Source organism: Pongo pygmaeus, chromosome 13 (assembly GCF_028885625.2).
Source record: "Pongo pygmaeus isolate AG05252 chromosome 13, NHGRI_mPonPyg2-v2.0_pri, whole genome shotgun sequence".
Lineage (NCBI taxonomy): Eukaryota > Metazoa > Chordata > Mammalia > Primates > Hominidae > Pongo > Pongo pygmaeus.
In genome coordinates, this window is record NC_072386.2 from 82,674,046 (window position 1) to 82,681,323 (window position 7,278).

The window sequence follows — 7,278 nt, forward strand, 5'->3', positions numbered from 1 at the left end:
AGGCTGGAGTGCAGTGGCAAGATCTCGGCTCACTGCAACTTCCACCTCCTGGGTTCAAGCTATTCTCCCACCTCAGCCTCCCGAGTAGCTGGCGTTACAGGTGTGCACCACCAGGCCCAGCTAACTTTTGTATTTTTAGTAGAGACAGGGTTTCACCATGTTGGCCAGGGTGGTCTTGAACTCCTGATCTTAAGTGATTTGCCCGCCTTGGCCTCCCAAAGTATTGGGATTACAGGCGTAAGCCACCACGCCCAGCCAGTAAGCTTTTTTTCTTTTCTGTTAACCTATTTGTTTTATAAACTAAAATGATCAAACCTTCTGGGAAAACATCTAAACTTCCCTACAATCGTTACCATGAAATCCTTTCCATTCTAGATCAATCTACCCACATAAAGACTGGAAAAACTGATGAAAATGTGAGTTATTCCTGCCTACTCTCAATTTGGGAGGAGAATACTCTGGTTTCCTTTCCCTGGAGATATACGATATTTGGGGGAAATGGAAGATGGGGGCTGAGAATATACAAATATAGATACTAGACAACCTGGAGTGTCTAAACATTTTTTTTCTATATAATATACTGCCTTTGGATTCTATAAACTCTAGAAATATCTGAGGAATCACAGGATTATTTTGAGAACCTTTTATTCCCGTAAGTGGCTCTTGTTCTAAATTTTAGTTGGAAAAATACGGTCACTGAAAGCATAGACTAACCTAAGCAGACTCTCTGCTAGTTTATTTTTAACTAACGCTGTATGCCAGGCACTGTTTTGAGGACTTTACCCTTGGAAGCATGCATGATTATTTTTAGAGCTCCTCTACAGAGGAGAGCACCCAAGTGCACACAGGCATCAAGATGCAGCCAGGACTCACACCCAGACAACCTCATCCTCAGAGTTCTGCACCTCCCCACTGCCCTACACATGGCTGTCTTTTGTTGAGCTCTAAATTTTGTATCTGATGTTTTTTAACATCAGATTTTCTATTGAGTTTTCCCAAGTAATAATGAACAAAACACTCATATTGAGCCTACTAATCACTAGAACTATGCAATGGTAAGAACAAAAAAACCTTTTCTCTGTGCAAAAACTGGAATAATTAACCAGAAACTTTGGTACATATGATATTGGAAATCACCCAACTTCATACTTCCCCTCTTTGCTTTTTTTTTTTGAGACAGAGTCTCACGCTGTTGCCTAGGCAGTGGCACAACATCGGGTCACTGCAACCTCCACCTCCCGCGTTCAAGCGATTCTCGTACCTCAGCCTCCCGAGTAGTTGGGATTACAGGCATTGGCCATCACGCCCGGCTAATTTTTGTATTGTTAGTAGAGACAGGGTTTCACTGTGTTGGCCAGGCTGGTCTCGAACTCCTGACCTCAGGTGATCCACCTGCCTTGGCTTCCCAAAGTGCTGGGGTTACAGGTGTGAGCCACTGAGCCTGCCTCCCCACAACCCCCATTGCTTTATTGACTGATGAAGCAGGCAAACTTATAAACAGATCCTATGCTCTTTTTTCAACTTCTTTTGGGTTCTTCATTGTAACTGTGATTCTTTTTTATTACATTGATACATATGACATTTTCTAAAATACACCTTTGAAGTCCAGAAATTCAATACTAATAAAGCTATCCTATTGAACAGTGCTTTGCAAGTCACTTTGTTGGATACTTTGTGGAATTAAGATGCATGAGACATGGATACCACTTTCAAGGGGTCTAGACTATGGGGTTCTGAAAAGTGTTCTCCTTGGACCAGCAGGATCTGCATCAGCTGAGAGCATGCTAGAAATTCTTGGGCCCCAGAGACTCTGGGAGTAGTGCTCAGCAAAGTCTTTAACAAGCTCCTTGGGTGATTTTGATGCACATTAAATAAACTTTGAGAATCACTGTTCTAGCAGTGTAAGAAAAATAAAAGACTCTAAAACAAAGTTAAAATCAAGTTTAAACAAAATTCAGTGGAATTTCCAAGAGGGAAAGTTGAGTTGAGGTGGAGGGAAATCTTGAAAAGGCTTCCTGGATTTGGTGCTGGGGCTGGCTCCTTATGGAAGGATGAGATCGGATGGCACACATTGGAAAGGGGCAGGAGGTTCATCTCAGGAGGATAACAGAGAACATGGAGGTGGACACAGTTAAGTGTGGCCCGTGAGGGGGCCTTAGAATCCTCCATGTGGGTGGAGCAGAAAGTGTGAAACAGTCAGTTGAGGCTCAGTCATGGAAATCTTTGAATATCTTTACTAGTATTTTAATAATGAAAGAAAAAAGGGAACACTTAAAGACAGTATGCCATTTCTATAATGGAGGAAAATAGTGGGAATATAAGTACACAGGTAGAATAATGGGAAATGTTCTTATATTTGTTAGGACTTCAAGGAAACCGGGAAAACAATGATGATACTTTAAAAAAATATTTATTCTGTGTATTTAAAAAATACTAAAGTACTCATTACTTTACTTTTTGAAGACACTACTATAGAAATTTCATTCACAATATGGATAACATTTTTGCCTTATAAAGAAGTATGGTGGTGACACTCTATTATTGTAATAAAGCCATAATCCTAATTCCTGGCCTTTGCTAGATAATTTCCTGATTCAACTTTAGAAATGGCTTCACAGAGCATTTTGAGAGAAGTTGTAATATGAGTAAGTATAAGGTAGAAAATAATATTGCTATTAAAATGAAAGCCTGGTATTGAAATATAAAAATGAACTTGCACTATAATAACTAGAGAAATCTTTTAAATATTCAAAAATAAGTATATTTTTAGGTTTACTATTCAAAGAAAGACTGCAAAAAGTCAAAGGAATTTTATCTGATGCCTCTGCAAATGGAGAAGACAGTGTAAAATGAAAGAGATTTTAAAGGGCTTTAAATTTGGTTGAAATGGAGTAACAATCTCCTGCTTGAAGCAACCAAAATAAATACATGAAAGAACAACACTGCATGGACATCAGGCAGCAAAGGACAGTGATATCTAAGAAGCATGAGAAACGTGCAGTTGAGGAAGGAGGCTGGCAGGACTTGCTTTCCAGTCACAACGCTGCTGACCAAGCCAGGATCTGGTCAAAACAGGACACAGTGAAGAAACTGGCAAAAACCAGCAGATGGCTCAAAGGCAGCTTCTAGTTGCTCCCAATGCTCATTAACATAAGATACTCTCATCAGCACCAAGACAGTTTACAAATGTCATGGCAATGACCAGAAGTTACCACCTCTTTCTGTGGCAATGACCAGGAAGTTGCCCCCTCTTTTCTAGAATGTTCTGAATGACCTGCCCCTTAATTTACATTAATTCACCCCTTAATTTTGCATGTAATTAAAAGTGGGTAAAAGTAGGTAGAAACACAGATAGCCAATAGCCCACAAGAAATGCTTTGGGGCACTGCCTATGAGTTAGCCCTGCTCCGTGAGGACAGTTCTGGTTCAATAAAAGATTGCTGTCTAATACCCCTGGCTCACCCTTGAATTCCTTCCTGGGTAAAGCCAAGAACTTTCCTGGGCTGACTCCGATTTGGGGGCTTAGCTGCCCTGCGTCAAAGTGAGCCCTAAGATAGCCCACCTTATGGCTCTGAGAAAGCTTTCAGGCCATGGCGCAGGGAGGGGCAACCAGGCGGAACATGGTGGTCTTTCTGAGTTGAGACAGAGCTGGGAATTGGGGAAGCCAAGAGAGCAAGAGTTCTGAAGAGAAGAGAGCAGCACAGAGGAAGAACCCTGGAGACCTGCAGAGAGTTCCCGTGGGATCTTGAGCAGAGCACTGATCAGTACATATGTGTGAAGAAACGCTTTGAGGATGGGGGAAGAATGATCCAAAAGATTGAAGAGAACAGTGCTTCAAAAAACACACAAGGCCAAAAATAGCACCTGTTCCCAAAAACCAGAATGGAAAACCTTGTAATTCAGAGAGCATCAGTTAATGTACTAAGAACCGCCTTGCCACTATAGTGGAGAAAAATTAATCCTAGAATAAATTCAGATCTGCTTCTAATGGACAAATCTTAAAAGCAAGCCGAGAAATGATCAAACTCTTTCAAAGTACCTTAACTACATCTCAGAACAGAGCCCAGAAATATTTATAGGAGTACCAAAATAGTCAACAACCAATGAAATAAATCATCAATATCTACCATTCAAAGAAAAATTGCCAGACATTCCTAGAAGCAAGAAAATACAGCCCATAATGAGAAGAAAAATCAGTGAATCAAAACCAGCTCCAAAATGACACAGATGATAGAATAGGCAAGGACTTTAAAACAGTTATTCTGATCAAATTTCATATGTTTAAGAAGCTAGAGAAAAGATTAAAAATGCTAAGTAGTGACATGGAAGATCCAAATCAAACTTCTAGAGATGAAAACTTCAAAAACTGAGTTGAAAAATATATTAGATGAGAATTACAGCAGATCAGAAATTTTAGAAGAAAATATCAGTGACCTAAAAGACGGCATTAGATGCTATCTAAAATGAAACACCAAGATAAAAAAAGATTTAAAAAAAATTAACAGAGCGATTTCTTGGAAAGATGGGGCAGTTTGGGGGCTTCTCCACTGAAACACTTTGTGCTGATAAGAAGGCAATTACTGAAATCTTTGACTAGTTACTGGAGTTTGTTACTGAGGATCACATATTGTTGAAGTATGTGAATCTCCCTTCTCAGCTCAAGATCTGAAGATCCAATCAGGGTGGAATAATAATAGCAACATATAAGAATCTAGAACTTGACTGAGCTACTGAGGATAATCAAGTAGAAATGTAAGAATATAAAAACAAGCTTTCTATCATTGGTAAGGTGCTATCTCGGAGACAAATGAAGGTGGCATTTTTTGGCAGGACAAGCTCTGTTATCAATGCAATGTTGTGGGATAAAGCTGTCCTTAGTGGGACTGATCATACAACTGATTGCTTCCTAAGTGTTTAAGAGACCAATGGAGATAAAAACCTATCTTATGACAAAAGGATAAGATGAAAAAACAGTGTAAACACAGTTCATCAGCTGTCCTATGCCCTTCATACGGACAAAGGCTTGGAAGCTGGCTGTCTTAAACATGTGTTTTGGCCAAAGACAAAGTGTGTCCTCTTGAAAGGTGAGCTGGTTTTAGTAGACAGTCCAGGCACAGATGTCACTACAGAGCTGGATACCTGAATTGATGAGTGTTACTTAGATGCTCATGTCATCATTTTGTCTGTAAACTCTGAATCAATACTAATGAACACAGAAAAACATTTTTTTCACAAGGTAAATAAGCAGCTTTCCAAGCCTAATAATTTAATTCTGAATAATCACTGGGATGTCGCTTCATCAGAGCCAGAATATATGGAAGATATATGTAGACAGCACATGGAAAGATGCTTGCATTTCTTTGTGGAGGAGGTTAAAGTCGTGGATCCTTTAGAAGCACAGAATCATATATTCTGCATTTCAGCAAAGGAAGTTCTTAGTGCTAGACAGCACAAACCACAGGGGATGCCAGAAGGCAGTGAAGTACTTGGTAAACGATTTCAGGCAAGATTACAGGAGTTTCAGAATTTTAACAAATCTTTAAGGAGTGTATCTCACGATCAGCAGTGAAAACAGGGTTCAAACAGCACACTATCGGAGCTAAGCCAATACTAGATATTGTGAAAAACACAATGGATTCAATAAACGCAGCAGCAACAGAGAAGAGTTTATTCAAAGAAAGAGCAGGAAGAACAAATTGATAGACTGAACTTTATCCCAAACCAGATGAACCTTTTAACACTAGATGTTAAGAAAAAAATCAGGAAGGCCGGGCATAGTGACTCACACCTGTAATCCCAGCACTTTGGGAGGCTGAGGCAGGTGGATCATGAGGTCAGGAGTTCAAGACCAGCCTGGCCAACATGGTGAAACCCCATATCTACTAAAAATACAAAAATTAGTCTGGCGTGGTGGCAGGTGCCTGTAATCCCAGCTACTTGGGAGGCTGAAGCAGGTAATTGCTTGAACCTGGGAAGGGGAGGTTGCAGTGAGCCAAGATCGCACCACTGCACTCCAGCCTGGGCAACAGAGTGAGACTCCATCTCAAGAAAAATAAAAAATAAAAAATAAAAAAATCGGGGAGGTTACCAAGGAAGTGGCAAACAAGGTTTCACGTGCAAAGACAGATGAAATTTGTTGACTGTCTGTTTTGGTTGATGAATTTTATTCCGAGTTTCATCCTACTCCACGTGTATTGAAAGTATGTAAAGGTGACTTAAATTAGCACTTAGAAGATGGCATCAGAAGAAATATGGCTGATTGATGCACCAGTTAAGACAATGCCTCAATGTTTAATCCAAGCAAGAAATTATTAAAAATTTGAAACCATTACTTTCAGCTGATATATAGAATAAACTGCATACACTGATCCCTTGCAAGAAATTTGATCTCAGTCATGACTTATATTGCCACAGGTTATGACCAGATTTTCAAGAGGGTATTGTATTCCATTTTTCCCTGGGCTGGTCTTCACTTGTGCATTGATTCCTGGGCCCTACAAATGCTCAGAGGGTGCTCCTAGGATTGTCAGAGCCTAACTTTCCCTAGCTCTTTAGCCTGTACTCCCACTGCTTCTATCAACCCAGCAACACCAGATAATGCATCACACAAAAAACTCATGGTTACCTTAATGTAACCATGTAAGGATTAGCTTCTCTTACATCTAGGACTTCTATGGACATCACTGTTGGAGGAGTAATTTGGAAAACTATAGGCTGGCAATTCGTATATGTTTCATTATGTATGTATGGAGTTTGGTATCTTTATGAAAGGCTGTCCTGGACCACTTGTGCCAAAGAAAGAGGCTTTAAACAGCAGTTTGTGAACTATGCTTCTGAAAAACTTCAGATAATTGCTAGCTTCAGGAGTGCAAACTGCAGCCATGAAGTACAACAAGAAATGGCTATCACTTTTGCTTGCCAGTGCCAACAAGTTGTTACTCAAAGACATCTGGAAGAAATTACTAGATTATCCAAAGAAATAGATCAGTTAGAGAACATACAAAACAATTCAAAACTTTTTTTTTTTCATATTCATAGCTTTAATAGAGTGTTCTACTCGACATTTCTACTCTTATAACTATTACACTTAACAGCTTCCAACAGTTTCCCCTCCCCTCCCCTCCCCTCCCTCCCCTCCCCTTCCACTCCCCTCCCCTTCCCTTCCCTTCCCTCACCTTTCCTTCTTTCAGAGTCTCACTATGTCACGCAGGCTAGAGTGCAGTGGTGTGATCTCGGCTCACTGCAACCGCCATCTCCCGGGTTCAAGCGATTCTCCTG

At 40.3% G+C, this 7,278-nt stretch overlaps 1 pseudogene; it reads left to right on the plus strand.

Annotated features, from left to right (window-relative positions):
• Nucleotides 1-305: 305 nt before the first annotated feature.
• LOC129043512 (mitofusin-1-like) lies at nucleotides 306-7,078 on the plus strand (annotated as a pseudogene).
• Nucleotides 7,079-7,278: the final 200 nt, after the last annotated feature.